The sequence below is a fragment of the Pan troglodytes genome, chromosome 6 (genome assembly GCF_028858775.2).
Source record: "Pan troglodytes isolate AG18354 chromosome 6, NHGRI_mPanTro3-v2.0_pri, whole genome shotgun sequence".
Taxonomy (NCBI): domain Eukaryota; kingdom Metazoa; phylum Chordata; class Mammalia; order Primates; family Hominidae; genus Pan; species Pan troglodytes.
Genome location: NC_072404.2, coordinates 148412871 through 148435785, shown reverse-complemented (window position 1 = coordinate 148435785; position 22915 = coordinate 148412871). Strand labels below are relative to the sequence as shown.

At 38.3% G+C, this 22915-nt stretch overlaps 1 protein-coding gene across 2 annotated transcripts in view; it reads left to right on the top strand.

Moving 5' to 3' along the window:
- The window catches only part of CHCHD3 (coiled-coil-helix-coiled-coil-helix domain containing 3), a 298494-nt gene that overhangs the window by 22510 nt on the left and 253069 nt on the right, over window positions 1–22915 (top strand). The gene's annotated exons all lie outside the window — the stretch shown is intronic.

Below are 22915 nucleotides of genomic sequence, written 5' to 3'. Positions count from 1 at the left end.
AAAAGGGGTCTTTCTCTTAGGTTGGTTCCACTGGGCATGGGTGTGAGTGTCTTCACCAGGCTCCTGATGGTGCTTATACAATGCCAGTTTCAGGTCTCAATCGTAGCAGACCCAAGGAAGCCCTTTTGGAAGAGGCACTTTCTTGAGTACCATCTGGGGAAAAGTACGAGTCTGTGGAGGAGTGGCTAGGGAGCGGGGCTCTGGATTTGGAAACATTGATGTGGAGGTTCATGTCCTCCTCCTAGTTACTAATTTAGTTTAGAAAGGAAATCATCTGTGTAGACTTGACAAGTTTTGGTGAGTGCTGTAGTGAGTTGGGGTTTTCCCTTCTCGGACCCTCCCACTCTCAGTTCCTGCTACCCTCCTCACTTTCCTCCTCCATTGGGTCGAAGTTAATCTGACATTAGTACCTTTGTCCCCTGGAATTTTAGGCTAGGAGTTTTAGGTGAGGTTTGGTTAGGGTGTCTAGAGGTAGGTCCCTAACTTGGAAAACAAGTTACCCCTGGCTCCCTTTTCTAGTAGAACCCCCTGCTCTCTTCCTGTTGTCAAAACTCTGGGACACTTGAGAGTGGAGCTTTTCTTCACTGTATCTTCTCCTGTGTGGCTTTTCTCGTGTCTGATCTCAGCTTCTCACTTGAGGATCATGACTTATTTTCTTCTTGAAAGAGTGGTCTTTCTGCCATCATTCATTTCCTCAAGCCTCTGAGGCCTGCTCTTTGAAGTCTGGGGACTTTGGTGTCTGGAAGCCCAGGAAGGTTGCGGTTTGGTTTGGCTTCTGGGTAGGGGTTGGAAGGAAGGTCCAATGCTTGGGCCAGTCCTCCCAGTGTGGGGATGACTGGGAGACCAGGGAGCTAGCTCAGGGAGCTCCCTGTGTGCTCAAACACACAGAAGCATCTGAGGAGCCCTAACTAATAAAGAACTAAGAAAACCTCTAGAATTTGCTTTAGCTCATATGGGCTTTTACCCAGTGCTTCCTTTTCACCTCATCACCGTGTGCTACAGTCACAGGGAATGCGTATAATGATGTCGGATTGGCTTCATTTGGTAGTTACGCTAAATTCTTCAGATGCGATTTGTTTCTTTTGTTGACATAGTGGTCATCTCATGACTTTAAACAATAAGATAAAATATTGATTGCTGTGTGTCAGTTTTGAGAATGGATCTGAGGAATGAAATGAAAATCAGTTATTAAAATCAGGATAAATTTGATTTAAATCAAAAATATTAAAGCAGCATTTAAGGTCAACAGCTCCCCCAAAAACATTGTTTTGTTATGCAACCAGCTAGGTTACGGATTCTGAATATCATCCTTATAATCATTTAAACAAATTATTTTAACAAAATACCTCTGGCAGCCCTCAATTCATTTCCCTTCTTGAAACTTGTACTTTTTGGTGTGATGGCTCAGGCCTGTAATCCCAGCACTTTGGGAGGCCAAGGCAGGAGGATCCCTTGAGCCCAGGAGATCGAGCTTGGAAGTGTACTATGTTTGCATCCCTGCACTCCAGCCTGGGTGACAGAGTGACACCCCATCTCAAAGAAAAAAAAAAAAAAGAAACTTGTGCTTTTAGCAAGAAGAGATGGCTTTAACTGTGCATGCATACTTACAGTAAAAAATAAGGCCAATCACCTGTTTCTTTTTCCTTGGTAGGAAAAATGAGGCCAGCTAAGCAGCTTTTGTTTAATTTTGTGGGACAGCAAAGATACTCATTGAGCACAATATGTTTCTTTAATTTTTCTTAATAGCATGTTGTCTTCTCTGGGAATCTGATGGGATTGAGCCCATACACTGCTTTTGTGAAATTTTTTAAAACTTTTCTAAAAATGTTGCTTTAATATTCCATCTCAGAAACTTTTGAGAGTGGGTATTATAAGATTATGGGAAGTTATAATCCTGTTTTCATGATTCTTTGACCTTTGACATATTTTATTTTTTTAATAAAAAATCTTTAATGAAAATTAAATATATGTGTATAATGAAAAAGTATTTTTGCTCAAGCTTGATAAACATACAAATAATAAATTTTTCCTCTAATTATTTTTTCCTGTCCTATTAAACATACCTCTACTGACATAGCCACTATTTCATAACCCATGTTCATCTTTTTTGCAAAAATGACATTTGCAAAAGTGATGACATAAAACTTGTTAAAAATGGTGATTTTAAAAATTGTTCATGATTGATTATAGGACTTTGAGCTGAAACCTTTTTTCTTTTTTTTTCTTTTTTTGAGACGAGGTCTTACTGTATCACCCTAGCTGGAGTGCTATGGTACGGTAATGGCTCACTGCAGCCTTGAACTGCTGGGCTCAAGGGGATTCTCCTATCTCAGCCTCCTGAGTAGCTGGGACTACAGGCAGGTGCCCCCACACTGCCAATTTTTAATTTTTTTTGTAGAGACAGGATCTTGCTATGTTGCTCAGGCTGGTCTCAAACTCCTGGCTTCATTCCATCCTGCTGTCTCAGCTTCACAAAGTGCTGGGATTATAGGCATGAGCCATTGAGCCTGGCTGAACTGAAACTTTTTAAGGCTATGTTATATTTTGATTGAGAACTACCTTTTTCTCTCCATCCAAGTAAAATTCTTTTAGTTGAACAAACACCTCCCTATTCCCAGCCCTGCAGCATCATCTGTGATGTGCCTCAATAGGTGTGACTTGAACCAGTCGAACCAGACCCAATTGCAAAGGCCAACTGAAATCACCATCTGTGCTTTACTGGCAGTGATGTAATGTGATTGCATGCTTTCAGAAATAGGGCTACAGAGGAAATGAACCCCAGTTCTTCAAATGGGAAATGGAAAGGTGGTAGTTAAATCACCACTGAATAGAGGAGAGAGAGAGAGAGTGAGCTCATGTGGTGTATGTTTAGTGTTCAAAGGGCTTTTGCCATTTAATAGTTGTGTGATCATGGACAAGTTGTCTCATTTTTCTTCAGAATAAAATGGGGAGACTAATGCCAATTTCACATGGTTGCCATGGAGACTAAATGAGAAAATATACAGGTGCTGAGTGAAATATAGCAGGTGATCAATAAGTATCCTTTTCTTTTTTTTTTCTTTAACACAGAAGCATCCAGGGCCATAACTTCACTGCCACCTTTTACCTGTTCCACATTGACTCTTGCCAAGTGAACTACTTTCTGTCTACCCTCTTTGGCTTTCATTTGGTTTGTTGTGCCCTTGTTCCAACAAACATTTATTTATTTATTACTGGCTGTGTGCCAGACACTGTACTAAGTGCCAGAGTTTCAAAGATGAATAGGTCAGAGATGTGACTGCCGACTAACTCTGCATAGGGCGATCAGGGCAGACTTCAGGAAAGGGGTGGTGATGATGTTTGAGCTGAATATTGAAGGAGGAATGATAGGAGTTTACCAATCAGACATGATGGAATTGGTGGTGGGGGCGAGGAGGAGAAAGGGCATTTCTTGGGAGAAGGATGATGTGCGATGATGGGTGCATTGGTTACAGTCATAAAGGGCTTGGTGATTTCTGTGAATTATAACTAGTTATATTTATTTGAAATGCACGTACTTGGTGGGAGATGAGGTTACAAGGAGTAAATACGAATAGACTGATAAAGCTAAGGAGCGGGGATTTGCTTCTATAGTAAATGGCTCTAACCCTACATTTTTTTTTTTGAGGCATAGTCTTGCTCTGTTACCTAGGCCGAATGCAGTGGTGTGATCATAGATCACTGCAGCCTTGACCTTCTGGGTGCAAACAATCCTCCCTCCTCAGTTTCCTGAGTAGTTTGGGTTACAAGTGTGTGCCACCACCACATTTGGCAGACTTTTTTCTTTTTTGTAGAGACGGGGTCTCACTCTGTTGCTCAGGCTGGTCTCTAACTCTTGGGCTGAAGTGATTCTTCTGCTCAGCCTCCCAAAGCACAGGCGTGATAACAGGTGTGAGCCACTGCCCTGGCTCTATCCTTACATCTTTATACTATTTTTAATTAGTATATATATGTGAGTATGGTGGGGGAGGAGTGAGGGAGAGATATCACCTCCAAAGTCACCTCAACAGAACTTTTCTTGATCCTATTTGCCTTCCTCTAAACTCACATGACATTTTATCTATATTTTTCTCTTGGCAGTCAGTATTTTATGTATACACACACATATAATTATATATAATTAACTATAATAAATTAAATGTATAACACAATTATGTTATAATTAATTATAATTTGATATATAACACAATTATATTAGAATTAATTATAATAAATACATAATAATTATAAACAATTATAATTAAATATGTAACAGAATTATATTATAATTAATTATAATAAATATATAACAATTATAATTAATTATATAACATAATTATAATAAATATATAACAATTATAATTAATTATATAACATAATTATAATTATAAATACATAACAATTATAATTATGATTACTATATAACATAACTATATTATTATATAACATAATTATAATTAATTATAATCAAATATATAATACAACTAATTATAAATATATAACAATTATATATAATATATTCAACTAATTATTCTAATTAAATAGATAATATAATTATAATTAATTATATAAGTATATTATAAACATATAAGTGTATGCAAAATTATATGTATATATTTTATATACATATCATTATATATTAAGAATACATAATTTTTGTTTTTTTAAAGAGATGAGGTCTCACTGTTTTTCCCAGGCTGAACTCAAACTCCTGGGTTCAAGTGATACTCCCACCTCAGCCTTCCAAGTAGCTGGGATTAAAGGTGAGTGCCACCATGCCAGGCCCCTCTACATTTTAAAAACGGTTACTTATTTATAACTCTGTTAGCACCTTTACTATACATTAAGCTCCTTGTGGGCAGAAGGCATACCTGAGAGCCCCTGGTTCCTTTGTGACCCATATGGCATCTGTCTGACCTGTAGAAGGTGCCCAAGAAACACTTGACAATGGAATGAATGAATGGATGGGCCTGTGATCATCCCCAGCTTCTTCAGAATACTTTCCACTTCAAAAACATGTTTGATGAAAGCAGTCAGTCACAAAAGACCACATACTAAATGATCCCATTTATAGGAAATGTCCAGTATAGGCAAATGTATAAAGAGCAGAAGTGGTGGTTGCCTAGGGCTGGGGTGGTGGTGGTGGTAACAAGGATAGGGAGTCACTGCTGATTGTTGCACAACTCTGAGGATATACTAAACACCATTGCATGGTACTTTAAATGGGTAAATTTTATGTTATACACATTTTGTGTCAATAAAGCTTTTGAAATACTTTTGAAATTTTGTCAAATTTTAACAAAAGTATCTTTAAATGCATTTTTTTCCTGTTTTTATGTTTACCGTATATACATAGGGACTTGCATTATATAATATTTATTGTTATTTTTTGAAGTTTGGACTGGGAGCTCATAGCATGTGCTTTGGGACTTCATTAACCATTTCAGAGATGCAAGGCAGTGTGAGAGGGAATTCTTGTGAGCCTATGCAGAATGACCTCATTCTCTCTGTCAGAGAAATACTGCACTAAGTTATTTTAGTATTAGCAGAATGTCGTTGTTGGATATATTTGGACAGTATATTTTTGTTTCAAGTCATTGAAGAAGTTTGTCTTCATGGAGTAATACATTGCTTTATCTTAATAAAAAGGCATAGCATTGACAGAAGTACAAGGAATGGTGCTATTTTTCTGTCACCTTCAGAATGAAGAGGTAGATATAGTTTGTTTTTTAGCCTGTTGATCTTGTACTTCTCATTAACAGGTACTTTATTTTTAAAAGTATGTTTTATATTAAAATAGCATTTGTGCACTAATGAAGCAATACTTATTAATAAAACATGCCCTTAGATAAATTGTTTAATGCAGTTTTCTTTTTTCTTCCACATTGTGGGGACTAGTGGTTTCTGTGTTGATGAAAGAGCAGGGAGCATCTTTTCTTGTGTGTTCATTCATGCAAAATTTTGCCCTCTTGAAAAATGAACAAAGATCATAGCCAGAAGGTATTTATCATGCAGTTAACCACAAGAAATCTTGAATGAGATCGTCATCAAGTAACTTAAATAAAACAGTTATTTTCTGACACTTTATCACCAGAGTCATTCTTTAGGACACTTAGCATTATTATGTATGCATTTTTCTTTTTCATATAATTGCCAACTATTTTGAAGAATGGGATGCTTCAGATTAACGTCTTGGGAGGGAGACACAATCTACTTGACCCTGATTTAAAGGAATAGTGGAAGTGGGTGGTTCTTCACCACAGATGTGATTGTTACTAGGGATTCTTCATAGACTCTGTCATAGCAAAAGTATTATATTTGGCTTCTCATGACGTGTCCCGTGACTAGCAGAGTGTTGCTCAGTGGATTGGCTTGGGCTGAATCAGTAGGTCTTTCCAAGTATAAATTTGAGTGCTCACTAGACCAGAGAGAGGCAGAGGCCTCAGGATTTGGTGGGAGATTCTCTGAGTGTTGCAAATAGTCCCCATCCCTCCTGTGCATGACCCAAAAGTTTGCTCTGAGACACCTATTGAATAAATGGCCAGCCAGCACTGTGGTTAGGTGGAAGGAGCACGAATATTGATAGATATTTAAGCCCTGACGTGACTGAGCCTGGCCTTCAGCTTTGCCTCTTACTATATTTGTGATGTCCAAGAGTGACAGGGGCTAACATAGCTATAAATAAGCAACTATTAAGAAATTGTAAAAAGCAGTGACTGCCAAGAGAAAAATATAGAGAAAATCCCGTGTGAATTTGGAGGAAGTTTAGAGTGATAGGAGCTGTGTGCCAAAGCCACTAGTCTTTCTTGGGCAATTCCCATTATGGAACAAAGGGATCCAGAATGCATTTTCCCAAAGAAAGAATGAGTACAGATGAAATATTGTTGTTAGAATAATTCTTCAGGCTTATCATGGGTTTTTGGGTTAACTTGGAAACCCAAATAGCATTTTACTTTTTAATGACGAATATACAAATGAGCTATGGCACCCCTGAAGAGTTGGCATGGTTTTCCATAGCTGTGGTCAAGATTGGCTCCTTTCTGTACAGGTTTTCCGTATGTCTTGTGAGAGGGTTTGAAATATCAACTTTGGATTCCAACATCTGAGTTCAGTTATTGTCTCTATGCAGTTTTGATTACAAGCAAACATTTGTATACATACAAATGTGTGTCTGTGTGTGTTTGTCACTTAAGAAAATAATGTGTCAACCACAGATATGTTAGTATGAGCATTTTAACAGTTCGTTAGTCACTGAAGTTTTTTTGCAGTACAGGCTAATGCCAAAGGCAAGCTTTCTCCTGCTTGCTGTTTTGCCCAGGGCTGGCATGGCTGGTCAGTGACATCAAGGGATTGTAACAATTCACTTTTATAATAGTTGATATAATTTTGGTTGGCTTTTGTTTATTCACTATTTCAAGTATGATGGTGGTGGTTTTTTGTTTTTGCTTTTCTCTGCTTCAAAGTTATCAACGATTGCATTCCTCTCCTCCACTAAACTTTATGTAGGAGGGAGGGAGGATTTAGTACCTGCACATGGAAATACTTTGATGCTGTGTCGAGTCATTTTTCAGGGAGACAGAGTCCAGAGTCTGTGAAGGTCTGTAGCTGCAGAATGGTTAGCACAGAGGCAATTGATACAATGAGGGGGCTCAGGTTTTGGGACCAGCCAGCCCTGAGTCACCATGGGGCTCTTTATAACATTGGAATAATACTTAACTCAGGGCTAACCTAATGCCTAGAACATTGTAGAATCAATAGAGACTAAATTGGCATGGTATCGGATTGCTGACTAGAAATACTTCTATCTCAACCTTATAACCAACTGGCTGTTTTACCTTGGGTACGTTTCTTTATTTCTCTGGGCCTTAGTGTTCTTATCTGTCAGATGGTGGAATGGACTGTTATCTCTAAGATTCCCTTGATAGATTCTGAGCTTTTTAGATAAGAACGATTTTCATTTGTCTTTGTTTCCTAACACTGTGATTATACTTGGACAAAACTTTTTTTTGAACGAATGATTAGATTTGAAGCTATAGTTACATAGCTACATATAGTTGTAATTATGAGCTTATTTGTATATGTCTGTGAACATTTATAAATGAGAATTGTCTTTTTTTGAGGTTTATCCTCAAGCAGCCTGAAATGCAATTTTATCTCTAAATATTCATTCATACGTATACATATGTGTGTATGCCTAGAACTAATATATGAAATTTAAAAATTAGAAAAAAATAAAAATTGATCATTTTTATTTTATTGATCAGGTGCAAGAGTATACGTTTAAACAAATCTATTGCTTTAGAAGAATTTATTTATGTTGCATTATTTGGATATGATGCTTAGAATAACTTGGCTAGTAGAAAAATGCTGTTGGCAGTTTCTAGGTTTAAAAAAAGCACCCCAGAGAATTAGGGAAAAAATAGTAATTAAAAGGGTACTGTCAAGGTTGGTAGGTCTAAATTTAACAGAGCAGCTGTGTTTTGGTTTGGAGGGGTGTGTGTGTCATGCTATCTCCCCGCGCTGTTTGCTTGCCCTGTTATGAGGCAGAAACATGTTATAATGGAGATAGAGATCCTGCCTTTTGAAATGCAGCCTCAAGAAGTGGCTGCTTGAATGTTGCAGTGCCCCCACTGGCTTACAAGAACCTTGTCTGTGTTTGGAGAAGTTTAAAGCTAGCAGGTGTAATTGTTGTTATGCTTTCTGGCTTGGCTGTGGTCTTTTTCTGAAGGAACTCTTCAAGAACATTGAGCAGTATCCTCTGTGCTTGAAATATTGTGTTTTATTGCATTTAAGATGCCAGTAATTATAAGATTTTATTTTATATTTGAGATGGAGTCTTGCTCTGTCACCCAGCCTGGAGAGCAGTGGTTCAATCTCAGCTCACTGCAGCCTCTGCCTCCTGGGTTCAAGTGATTCTGGTGCCTCAGCCTCCTGAGTAGCTGGGATTACAGGCACGTTCCACCACGCCTGGCTAATTTTTTGTATTTTTAGCAGAGACAGGGCTTTGCCATGTCGGTCAGGCTGGTGTCAAACTCCTGACCTCAAGTGGTCTACCTCCCTCGTCCTCCCAAAGTACTGGGATTACTAAAGTCATGAGCCACTGCGCCTGGCCTATTTTTAAGATTTTATGTTCCACTAAGAAATAACCTTGACAGTTAAGCTGTGATAAAGTGCTTTCCTATCCATTAGAATATTCATTTTATGTTTATTGGAGTTGTTCTATCTATGTTCATAAATAAAAAGGAAAATTTAAGTGAAATGAATTGGTAGCAATATTCTTGAAGCTTACATTCAGAGTCCAAGTCTTCTGAATCATTTTCTGCCTCCATGTTGTCCATGTGAGTGTTTTTTCCTATACTGCCACCCTGTGTGCCATTAAGAGTGCTAGTAATGTAGCAGTTGTTAAAAAGAGTGCTCTACTGTCTATCCTGGAATTTTCTTCCAAGCTGCTGACTCTCATTCTGCATTTTTTTTTTAAGACACAGCCTCCTCTGTTGCTCAGCCTAGGTATAGTGGCAAGATCTTGGCTCACTGCAACCTCCACCTTTCGGGTTCAAGCAATTCTTGTGCCTCAGTCTCCTGAGTAGCTGGGATTACAGGCATGCAGCACCACACTAATTTTTTGTATTTTTAGTAGAGACAGGGTTTCACCATGTTGGCCAGGCTGATCTCGAACTCCCGGCCTTAAGTGATCCTCCCGCCTCAGCCTCCCAAAGTGCTGGGATTACAGGCATGAGCCACCACGCCTGGCCCTTCATTCTGCATGTTTTGATGCTACTGCCTTCTTGATCTCACATAGATAATGTCATGAACTATGTTATGACCACCACCTGGCCCACAGTGACAGGAAGATACCGTCGGTATCAGAGACGAATAAATGTGTACCTTAGAAGCAATGGCATGTAGCAGCAGTGCACTAGCTGTAAAAAGGACTTTGACCAAGGAGTCATTGTTCAGAGGTTCACAGTGGAAGTGTGGATTATGGAGTATTTTCTTTATTCTAAATGGTTAAACACCACAAGTAAAGAAATTGTTTCATGTTCAGACACTATTATTCTCTAATTGTATTAATGTACAGTTACCTTTTCTCTTTCATGGAGAATCTTAATGGAGAGTTTAACCTGAAAAGAATAGCCCTGCTGTTTCTGTTTTTTTGAAACATCTTTCAAACTTCAAACATACTTTGCTTCTCAAACATTCATAGTGTGTATAAATTATGAGGAATACAAAGATGAGTAAGGCTGGTTGCCCTCAAGCATTATTGGTTGAGTTAAGTATTGGCAGTTAAATGAGAAGTGGTAATAAACATCACTAACAAGCACATTATAGTCTTCAAAGTAGGAAAAAATTGTTGGGTACTGTTTACCTTGGATTTATTAAGTTTAATTAAGTCTGCCTACAATAAATTAAAAAATCACATGTCTAAAAATATGTGCATCATCTTGAATTGAATCTGAATCAGATTTCTTTCCCTTTAGAAGCTCTATTGTGGATAATTGATTCAAAAGAATACGATCTGTAGATTATAGTATTTATGGCTGTTAATGTCCTAATTTGATCATGGTGCTGTAGTTATATAACAGATTGTCCTTGTGTTTTGGAAATTACGTTGGAATATTTAGGGGTAAAGGCATCATGTCTGCAATTTATCGTCATGTGTTTCAGAAGAAAATATTTGTGTGTGTATGTGCGTGTTATGTTTGTATAGAGAGAATGATCAAATATATCTGGTGAAATGTTAATTGGGAAGTTTGGGTGAAGGGTACATGCGGATTTTTTATGGCATTCTTACAACTTTTCTGTGGTTTGAAATGATTTTAAAATAAGAGGTTATGGAATTGAAAAGCTATTGCTAAGATATCAGATGCCTGGTACTTTTAAATCAACACATTTATTTTATGTGACTTTAGGGCAGATGTGTGCATATTTTAAGAAAAATTCCATTCTCTTGGCGGAAACTTGCAGAATGTCTTCAACTCTGCTTCCTCTTGCTTTCACACACCCCGAAGTGCTTGCTCTCTCACTTTGTGGATTTATATATCTTTTGCGGCCCGCTTGGGGGGAGTATTTGCACGTATATTTCTATGTTACTGCTGTTCTCCAAACACTCTATTATTATTGTATCTGAGAGGTTTTCAATTGTTTTAGGGGGGAGTTTCCTACACTTACCCTTTGGTAGTGATTTTCCAATTGTCTATGACTAGCTATTTTGATGACTTAATTTAGAAAGGTGGTCCCTTTTATTTCTAAACTAGCTGCTATGATCCCTGCTTCCCTTCTGCCTCTTTACCCCTCCCTTATTTGTCACCCTTCTCCTCACTTCTCTATTAGGCCGGATTCATCTTTGGAATTAGTAAAAATCCTGCCTCTTCCAGGAAGCCTATCCTGATTATCCCTATGGAACTCTGATTACTTCTTAATTTGCCACTTACTGCACTCAGTTTTGTATAGTTATATTTTATTGTTTTATATTGTTCTCAATGATGGATTAAAATTATGGTTGTTTTGTAGTCACTTAAAGTTATATGTGCATATTATTTTCCCAGCCCAGTGTCAGAGTACTAGCAGATATAAGCAGATATAAACTACGTTTTCCCTCCCCCGCTGACTTTATCCCCACAGCTCATGGCTGTCTCCACGAAGTAAGTGATTCTGTCTGAGTAGGTATTTTTTTTTTTTTTTATTTAACCTAGGATCAGACCTAAGGGAGTTTTGTTGTTGTCGTTGTTTTTGAGACAGAGTTTCGCCCTTGTTGCCCAGCCTGGAGTGCAATGGCGTGATCTCAGCTCACGCACCCTCCACCTCCCGCTTTCAAGCGATTCTCCTGCCTCAGCCTCCCGAGTAGCTTGGGATTACAGGCATGTGCCACCACACTTGGCTAATTTTGTATTTTTAGTAGAGACGGAAGTTTCTCCATGGTGGTCAGGCTGGTCTCGAACTCCCGACCTCTGGTGATCTGCCCACCTCCGCCTCCCAAAGTGCTGGGATTACAGGCATGAGCCACCGCGCCCGGCCCTGAGTAGGTATTTTTTACTGGGTCCAAAACTGAAGCCACTGTCTGACTTTTGGGATTATCTGTATCTCTCCTTTCTTCATTTTTACCTCCAATCTCTGAGGATTAAAGATTTTTTTTGTCTGCATTAGCTGAGAGATTAGTTTCATAATGTAGCCAATTCATTTACTATTTTTAATTCAGAATGACAAATAAACTGGATTTTTTTCACCTGTAATTTGATCTGTGATTGTTGAAACACGTAAAACATATTTGAACAAAAACATTCCAACACAGTTTATAAATGTGTTATCCTCTGTGGTAAGGACAAAGTCATGAGACTGGTTTTTGCTCAAGGATATACCACATTTGCATCTTAAATACAACTGTTAATATTCTCTTCTTGTTGATTCAGGCAGGGTAGCTTTTCCTGAGTGACAGAAATGTAGATGATTATGTGAAATAATGAGTTGATTGGTTCATATCTGGGTTGTCATTTTGGCTTTTTGGATTGTCTTATGAAAATTTTCTGAGGGCAGTACTCTTTTTTGTAGAGTTGGGATTATAAAACTGTGAAATGTTCTCTTTTACCTTTGTCTTGCCTCTGAAACATTTTTTGGGTTAAATTCTTTAGAAAAAAAGAAGTCCCATTGACTGTGTATGTGCTATTAACTCTAGCATCGTTTCCATGATCTGGTGTTGTCTAACATTTGATTCGTCCGCTTTTGTACATTAGCATATCCCAGCAGCTCGTGGAAGCATTTGTGAATGAGGAAACCGAGGCTATGAGAGATTAAGTGATTTACTCTAGACCACAGGTAACAATGTCTGATGTAAGTTTGGGTCTTCACTCCAAACCTGTACATTCTACTGGATTAAAGGTTCTTAACCTGCTTTGTGCCAAGTTGCACTTTGGCATTCTGGTGAAGCCTGTGGATCCATTTTACTTTTAAATACAAAAAATATGGCCGGGCGCGGTGGCTCACGCCTGTAATCCCAGAACTTTGGGAGGCCGAGACGGGCAGATCACGAGGTCAGGAGATTGAGACCATCCTGGCTAACACGGTGAAACCCCGTCTCTACTAAAAAACACAAAAAATTAGCTGGGCGTGGTGGCGGGTGCCTGTAGTCCCAGCTACTCGGGAGGCTGAGGCGGGAGAATGGCATGAACCTGGGAGGCTGGAGCTTGCAGTGAGCCGAGATCGCGCCACTGCACTCCAGCCTGGGTGACAGAGGGAGACTCCGTCTCCCAAAAAAAAAAAATACATAGCATTACAAAAGAAACCAATTATATATAATTAAAAAAACCCAAGTTTGTACTATACACTGACTTACTAGCACATTAAATAAAATGACCTGGTGTTGGGTGTATTAACTACTATTATTTCAAAGTAGTGATGAGCATGAATATTTGGAATGTCTGAAACTATTGTAATGTGTTACGAAAATGTGTGATTTCTATTGGTGACAAATCACAGGTACTGTGGCTAATACTACTAGGTTTTAGGGTATCATTCATATTTGAAGGAAATGCATACTTTATTTAGAAGTTAGTGAGAATAAAGATGCATTTTTTTTCCTATCCAAGTTTACAGATCTCTTGAATTCCCAGGTTAAGAACTACTTCATCAGATTATACCGGTCTCTCATGTTTATAAACATTTATGCCACCTGCTGGATCTGCTCTTAAAAAACAGAATAAACAATTACAAAAGCAAAAATATATGCAAACAATGTAAGACCTCACTAAAAAAAGTAAGATTCAGGCATAAGTATTAGTTCTTGCACTGCTATAAAGAAATACCTGAGACTGATAAAGAGGTTTAATTGGCTCATGAGTCTGCAGTCTGTGTAGGCTCATGACTCTGCATGGCAGTATCTGCTGGCTTCTGGGGAGGCTTCGGGAAACTTACAATCATGGCAGGAGATGAAAGGGAAGGGGGTACATCACATGGCTGGAGGAGGAGGAGGGGCAGCGAGAGGTGCCACACACTTTTAAATGACTAGATCTCATGAGAACTCACTATAAGAATAGCACCAAGAGGGAAATCAGCTCCCATGATCCAGTCACCTCCCATCAGGCCTCACCTCCAACACTGGCGATTACAATTTGACATGAGATTTGGGCGGGGACACAGATCCAAACTATATCAGCATATACATATGTTGCGAGATCCTGGAGGGTAAAAATTAAAATTTACTTAATTTAAAATGGTTAGAACCTATAAGTTTAAATTATTTGTGTTTCTTAATGTTCTAGTCAGTTCTCTGCCTACCTCTCCCCTAAAGATAAAATGATCATATTGAAGTTTGTTATTTTCTTCATTAAAAAGCCTTTGCCTTCTATATTTCAGCTTCTTCTGGGCAATTTGTTTTAATGAGGGTGACTGTCAGAGAGAGTTTCAGTTCTCCATTAGTGATGACTGGTAGGTAGAGCAGAGACAGGACCTGAAATAGAACGTTAGAGTGCACTGAAATGGCATGGCTCTCCTGCGCGTCGTGTAAGCCTGAAAAGGTTTGTTTTATTGCTTTTCACCGGGTGAGTCTGAACCTCTTCGTCAGTTGTCAGGCCTGACAGCTTAAGTGTATTGTAGTTGCTTCCATCCTTACCTAAAATCTAGTTCTACTCTTTCTTTTGTTAATTAAATGGGAGGCATTCACTTAAATGCATTTTATTTCCTCTCTTAGGTGGGGAATCGTAAGCTGTTTCTTCTAAACTGTTAAGCCCCTCTGTCTGAGTTGCTCCAGTAAGTAACTCGGATGGTGTTGACAGGAAAAGCTTTAGGTAGAGGGGAAAAAAACGACTGAGCACATTTACCGCTCAGCAGGGTTGCCATGCTCCCCTAACCCCGCATCATGCAGTGAGTATGTGCGTTGCTTTCCCCAGGCCAGCATCCTGTATCAGAGCTGCAGGACTTGGGAGGCAGTGCCTCAACCCTGCTGTCAGCCTCATCTCCCGCCTGGGGAGGAGAGCTGCAGATTTGTGTTAGCTTCCATGCAGCTTCCTGGATTCCCTCTCCCAAGTCTGCCCTGCAGACCCATCCAGTGGACTGCTCTTCTGCCATATACATTCTCTCCCTTGACTCTTTCCAACCTTGGGTTTTCTAATCATTACCAACACTTTACAGTCTTTTTGTATTTCACAAAAATAGCTTGCAAAAGCTTTTGGCCTGAATTTTTCTAACAGTCTTTTGATTATAATAGGGCTGGAGAATACTATTAACTTCTGATTATCTGAGGACAGATTATTTTAAATTTGGCTTATAAATTGAATGGTATTTTATTTTCCTTTAGTACTTCTTGTATTATTATTGTTATTATTTTGGGGTAATTATTCTCCCCACCCATTAACTTTTATTTTGCTGCATCCTATCAGGAAACTTACAAAACCTAAAAATGTAAGCATTTATTCAATTATAGGTAATGTTTGAAAGAATACAGGTCTGCCTAGGTTGGTGTTTTGTACCATTCCCAACTGGGGACTTAAATGGCAATGTTTTGGAGAACACATGCTTTTAAAAGCGCTAATGGAGAACATTTTAATTTCTATTAACAAATCAACCAATAAAACAATTATTAAAGTATTTTCTTTAAATGTCTAGTGAGTTTTGTGATTGTTAGTAGAGATCAGGCAAATGGGTTTCAGCCCTTCAGTTGCTTTATCCACAGTTGGTTTATCACACATGCTGCTACCTGCCATGGTGATTAGACATTTACATAGTTTAAACTTTTTATTCATAGTCATGCAGTGTTTAATTTATGCCCATAATAGATTATTGGTAGAAATCTGGAAACATACGGGACACTGATGCTGAAAAGCAGGTTAATGAGCATCATAAATGTGATGATGCCTCTGAAAATTAGCGTCAGGATGTGTTTCACTAGACTACTAAAATGTATTCATTTGCTAAAATGCTCATATAGCACATTGGGGTGTGTCTCATATTTTGCTACTTAATCTTAGAAAGGTTGCTCTTCATTTATTAGGAATAAAAACTATCCTCCCCTGATTTTATTTGCATTTGCAAATAGTACCCTGAAATCTTTTATCCTGTCATAAATAAAACACAAAAGTTCTAAAATCAAATAAGTTAACTTCCCTAAGTGCAAAATGTGAGAATTCTGAACAGTAGAGCATGAAAGGGAATTTTGTCTATTTTTTTTTTTTTTGAGATGGAGTCTCAACCGGTCACCCAGGCTGGAGTGCAGTGGCGCTATCTTGGCTCACTGCTACCTCTGCCTCCCGGGTTCAAGCGATTCTCCTGCCTCAGCCTCCCGAGTAGCTGGGTGGGACTACAGGCATGCGCCACCATGCCCAGCTAATTTTTATATTTTTAGTAGACACGGAGTTTCGCCATGATGGCCAGGCTGGTCTCAGACTCCTGATGTCAGGTAATCTGCCCGCCTTGGCCTCCCAAAGTGCCAGGATTACAGGTGTGAGCCACCGTGTCCAGTCGATTTTGTCTATTTTTGAAACTGTAACAGTTAAGTCAGTTTTGTCTATGTTAAAAAATATAGTTGGTCCACAAATGAAATACAATATAGTGTCATATTTAAATTTTTTTCATAATTAAAGGCTGCAACAAGTTAAATTTTATCTTGATATATTATAAATGGTATAAAAAGATTATTACAATAAACTTTGTTATTAAGGGTTGGGTGTGATGGTTCACGGCTGTAATCCCAGCACTTTGGGAAGCTGAGGCAGGCGGGTTGCTTGAGCTCAGAAGTTTGAGACCAGCCTGGACAACATAATGAAACCTCTGTCTCTACAAAAAATACAAAAATTAGCTGGGTGTGGTGGTGCACACCTGTGGTCCAGCTGCTCGGTGGGGCTGAGGTGGGAGAATCACTTGAGCCCTGGCCATTGATGCTACAGTGTGCCGTGTTTGTGCTGCTAGGCTCCAGCCTGGGTGGCAAAGTGAGACCCTGCATCAAAAAAATTGAACACCCGAAGCAAACAAACAAAAAAAAACTGTCATGATCTTTATTAATAATATTCATTATTTAAAACAAAATGTTTTAAGTAAAATCACTTATGTAACATACAAGTTACAGATGTTTAAAAATATTACCAAAGGTTTCTTAAGATTGTGTTATTATGAGAAATGCAGTTGTCTGTTGGAATGTGTAGCAGAGAGAAGAGCCTTGGGGTAGGGACATGGAACATCTTCTCGGTTTCTGCATCAGAGAGTGATTGTATGAAAATGTGTACACATTGGCACAGACTAGAGCCAGTTTTGAATGATTTCTGCAGTATATTGGCCTTGCCTGGTCCCCTGTGTCATCGCAGAGTTGATTGTAATGATGAGTATAACCTAGCAGGGATGCCAAGCTCCCTACATCTTTCTGGGATAAGGATGGTTTGAGTAAAAGGTTGCCATGGTTGTCTGGAGGCAGCAAGCAATATAAGACTGTCTCAGAATGTGTTCTCTTGGTGTTAAGCCTTGGAGGTGTGTCTTTGTGAGTATTCAAAGGGAAACGTAAGATAGTTGGAGAGAATCTTAGGGACATGCAGAAATACTACTGCAGTGTGATGAAGAGAAGCCTTTTTAAGATTGTAAAAGTATAAATATTGCTCATAAAAAAATAGATGTGTTTCAACCAAGCTTGCTTTTAAGTGAATATGTATAAGTGGATTATAGTTCTCCATTTACATCTTTTATAAAATTGGACATGCTATGCTGGAAAAAAAGGGCCCTTGGATATAATTTACATTTCTTAAGAATGTGGCAGTTCTGTCATTGCATGCTTAAAAATAATTATTTTCTTACAGAACTTTACACTAATGCCAAAAACATTGCCAGCACCTCTTACGTATTCGTATTTTACCTAACTTATGCCCAGGCAGACTGCTTTAGACCTGAACTATGTTTATTTTTTAGTTGATAGTCGAAGTCCTCATAGGACTATTAGCATATCAAAGGCAGTATTGAATTAGAGCAGTTGTTTGCTTTGGGTCTTAGAAATTCCCAGAGTTTAGCAGCAGAACATAGAATAGTGAAAGTGCATTCTTAGATGGGGACAGCCAGGACAGGGTGTTCTAAATCACATTCAAGTTTTGCGTATATGACTGGAGTAGATGGAGATGGGGGAATAATGAAGTTATGACTCAATCAGTCCTTTCATTTCATTCTGCTTAGTGAATTTTGAATAAAAGAAAACCTGTGAAAAAGGAAGATTTAGGAGGATTTGTACTGGACCCTTGCTGCTATTATGCAGAATGCTACATGGGAAGAAAGGATGGAAAAATAAATCAAGAGCATCGCTTCACTTAGGTTTTCAGCAAACATTGGGATAGCTGAGACATTTTTTCATTAAAGTTTAGCTTGCCAGAAAGGTGGTTGAGAGTGAGTGAATTATTAGTATGTAGGTACTATGATTGTTAGATTATCATTAAACAGGAAGTAGATGACTGGATGGAGCCTTGAAGAACTACTAGAGTAGGAAAGGTAATTTAGTCATTGATGTGCAATCTATAAATTCCTTGTTATTTGAAATTTGAGTGTTATTTATATAGGGATTTGGGTAAAGTAGGTTTATGGGAACTAAAATGTAATCTAATGAGGTAATGGTATTTATCAGAAGGTGATATAATTCTCACAACAATCCTATTACCTGGATACTTGTATAATTCCCACTATACAAGCAAGGAAACTGAGTTACGGGGAAGCTAATAAACTTGGCCAACAATATACATAAACACATGGCATGGCAGGGTTTTAGATCGAGGCATTCTGATTCTACAGGCGACCTTCTTAGCTGCTCTGCTGTGATGCCATGGGCAGAGAACCACAGTTTCAGAAATACATTTACCAGCAGGGACACTCGAGGTGATCTAATTCATGGCCCTCATTTTAGAAATAATAAAAGGGCTCTTCAACTGCGACTGAATGGCTTGATTTATGGCTTACTTACCCTGGGATGGACAAAGCATTTTAATGACTCTTTAATTTCCTCTTATTATGCATAGCTGGGTAGTATAGAGGAGTGAGAGATCATCTCTGACCCCCCTTTTTGCTTTTGTGTAAATGGGCTCTTTGGCTGGATCTGCAAACTAAATTGACACCAGGCATATTAACAAGTGAAAAGCATATACATCATCTAGGTGTTCATGGGGATCTTCACAAGAGAGTGAATCCGAGGAAGTAACCACAGCAAGATGCTTGTATACTTTTTTGACAAAGAACAATGAATTTGAGAAGAAATGACAGGACAAGTAAACTTTGGTGAGGGGCGGTAAATTTTCTAGGGGAGTTACTGAGATATATAGAGGGGTGTATAAAACTAGTGGAAGATAAGGGTTACTTCATTAAGTATATTTACTCAGGTCTGTTGCAGCCCCAGTTCTCAATGTCTGGTGGTAAGGGCTGTTTTCTCACCCCAGTACTGGAAGGGTACCCCTCCCAGAGGAATCTTGATGGCTTAGTGCATGCGGGAAGAGAAAGGTCAGCTAGCCCCTTCTGAAACTACAATTCCTCCAGTGTTTTCAACTTGAAATAGTCAATAGGCCATTCCGGCATATTTTGGGATGGCATGTCCTTCACTCCTTCAGTAGGGATAATGAAAAAAGAGACTTTCCTGGGGCAGCTATAGGCTTCTGCTCTGAGGTCTCTTCCAGCTCTTGCAAGTATACCCAACATAGCTGATTTTAGCTTTTCTTTCTAAGTCTGCATGTTTTTGAGGCTATCCTTTGATTCTTCTAGGTCTGACAAAGGGTAGAGTTGGACATACGTTTTAGTAAGATATGTGGGGTCGAATATAGGTTCCACTGTTCTAATGGAGACCCTAAGTTACATGGCTCAAAAAGTTAAAATTTTATTTTTCTCTCATGTAACATTTTGGACAATTTGATGATTCCCTAATGTTGGGACCCAGTCTTTTCTGTCTTAGGCTCACAACTGTCCTTGAGCCTATGTCATGGGGGATGACTCTGAAGCTGCGTACACCCTGTTCATTCACATTTTCTTGGCCTGAACTTAGTCACTAGGCTATTCCTAACTGCAAGAGAAGCTGGAAGATGTAGTCTTCCTTCTGACCAGCCATGTGCTCAACCACAAATTGAGTTTCAGTTATTGGAGGGCAGAAAGAATAGATATGGGGCTGCTTTGTAGGCTGCTGCTCGGGGCAGCCTCTGCTGTGTTATTTGAGATTTATAATTTTCCTTGGCTTCCCAGATGACAGTGGAAAAAGGCATAGTCAAGACTTCAAGTGCGGAAAATGTTGGCAACTCTGACATGCAAGTTCTTTTCCATATAGAGCTGAGTTATGCTGGAGTATTTTGGTTACAAAGACTTCATTTTCTCACCTGTCTGAATTCCTGTTTGGATTTTAGTTACTCTTGATTTATCAGCATGGATTAAAAATTGAAAAGACTTGGTATTTTAAAATTATATCCGAAATGGCAGAGACAGCATCTGAGGATTCCTCTTGCTACTATAAGGAATGAGTAATTTAGTTTGATTTTTCTTTAAATCCAAATAAATAAGATGATTAAACTCAAGATAAAGCTGTAATATCTCTTATCGTGTCCTGTCATTTGTCATTGCTACCGTGTCTTGAAAGCTTTGTGGAAAAATAATGGTTTTGATATTTGTTATTGAGATAGAATACCCACAAATAGGTATTTAAAATATTTTTTGTCTTAGCCAGTTGATTGTGGCGTGTGCATGGACTAAGCAACTTAAAAAAAAAAGAAATTGGTTTGTTGAATAACAGCTTTCACTAGAGACACTAAAGTCCACAAAACCTCAGTGAGCAGTTGTCAGATTCCATTTTAAGGAGGCAAAGCTAAACTTTATGTGCATTTCCCACCATGTGTAAATCCAAACAGCAAGCAAGGACTATTAAATGTTTTATTTTGCTAGTGGCAGCAAAGAATGTAATGTTGGATATAATATAGTTTACATTTACAGTTGAAGTTATATTTTCAATTGTATGGAATAAAATGAATAGGTCTCTATTTCATAGCCAAAGTGGACAATTTATAGAGTGATTTTCTAGAACACCCCAATATGTAGTGACATTTTGTGGCAGTGACTGCCACATGTAGGAAATGGATCTCTATAGAACTTTGCTATTAATGTTGCGGGGTATTTGTTGCATGATGTAGAAAATGCTATCCCGGGTTACCTTTCATTCCTTATATCTGACTTAGCTTAACCTCAGCTGATGGCTTAAGGCAGTGGCCAAGAATTTTTCATCAGCTGTCCTTGGTAACATATATCATTCATCATACTAGGATGATTGGTGTTATCAATTGAAAAATCTAAATGGAAGACAAAATTAAATGCTACTTGAGAAGCTAGAGTGAAAAGAGAATGTCTTGGCTCTCTAAGATTTCCTCTCTTTTCTACCTGTATTCAGTATGGCCATGAATATCCTTTTGGAGACACTTTGAATCTCATTGTTTTCAATTACAGAGGAACTCTTCAGCAAATAACCCTTGTATGGTGTGCTTCTAGATAGTGTACATAAGAAACTGTGTGCTGTAAATTCTGCTTACCCAAATGTTATAAAGGTATATGATTGTATTTTTCTATAATATAATATATCATATAATATAATACAGATGTTTGATTGTAATTTACCTTTTAAGAACACATAGTCTTATAATGGTATATGGGCAGGATACCTGTGGGGTCAAAGGAAAAGAACATGAACCAATTTTGTTTTCTTAGAGCCTGTGCTACCTACTTTTAGATACTTTAATCCCAGCCAACTCTCTTTGGTATAAGAATGGTTTGAACTTCTGTTAGCTAAACTGATATACTATGTAATGTTCATGATTGAATTGATAAAGGTGTTTTTTAAAAACTGAAATTATGCCTCATTATGCATTGTTTAAAAATAACTTTTAAATGATTATGAAAGTAAAAATGTGTTCTTGGTAAACACTACAACTAAGTATAAAGAGAGAAAGGAAAATGATCCATTTCTCCCAAATATAAAGGTAATCATTAGTATCATTTTGGCATATGTATTTATGTATGTATGTATTTATTTTTTCTGAGACAGTCTCTCGCTCTGTCGCCAGGCTGGAGTGCAGTGGCATGTTCTCGGCTCACTGCGACCTCTGCTTCCCGGGTTTGAGCAATTCTCCTGCTTCAGCCTCCCTAGTAGCTGAGACTACAGGTGTGCACCACCACGCCTGGCTAATTTTTGTACTTTTAGTAGAGGTGTGGTTTCACCATGTTGGCCAGGCTGGTCTCGAACTCCTGACCTCAGGTGATCCGCCTGCCTCAGCCTGCCAAAGTGCTGGGATTACAGGTGTGAGCCACTGCGCCGGGCCATATGTATGTATTTCTTTGTGATGGTGTCCTTAGGCTTTTTTCAGTACTGTACATATAGAAAACAAAATGAAGACCAAATAGTGTGTTCAGCCTTGTATCTTTTCACTTGTGAGAAATTTTTCATGGGGTTTAAAGCATGTTTTTTAATGTTAGCATTGTATTATTTGACCATTTCACTGTTTTTGGACATTTAATTTGCTTCTAGTTTTTCATTGTTTTATATATAAAATGTATATTGTTCTCCCTCATTGTCTAAATCTTTCTCTTTGCCACACTACACTTCATGTTTCTTAGGAGGAAGATTTAATCATCTTTTAAGCTTGTCATGAAGATGAATTTTTAGCAAATGCTTGATCAACATCAATTTTACTTTAACCTTTGGTCTCGTCATCATTCATCATATTCTATTACTTTAGCAGCATTCAAAGATAATGAAAGAGATTCAGATAAATTCTTGTTACTCTCAGACCAAATTCATTTACAATAAATATGTGAATCTTGATGATCAGAAGCTAAAATACTTATTGAACCTGGACATCAAGCCAGATCCTAAATCTTTATGAAAATGCACCACAAATTCTTCTTGTTACATAATCTTTTCTGTAGGTTAAAAAAACCAACAAATCCTAGCATG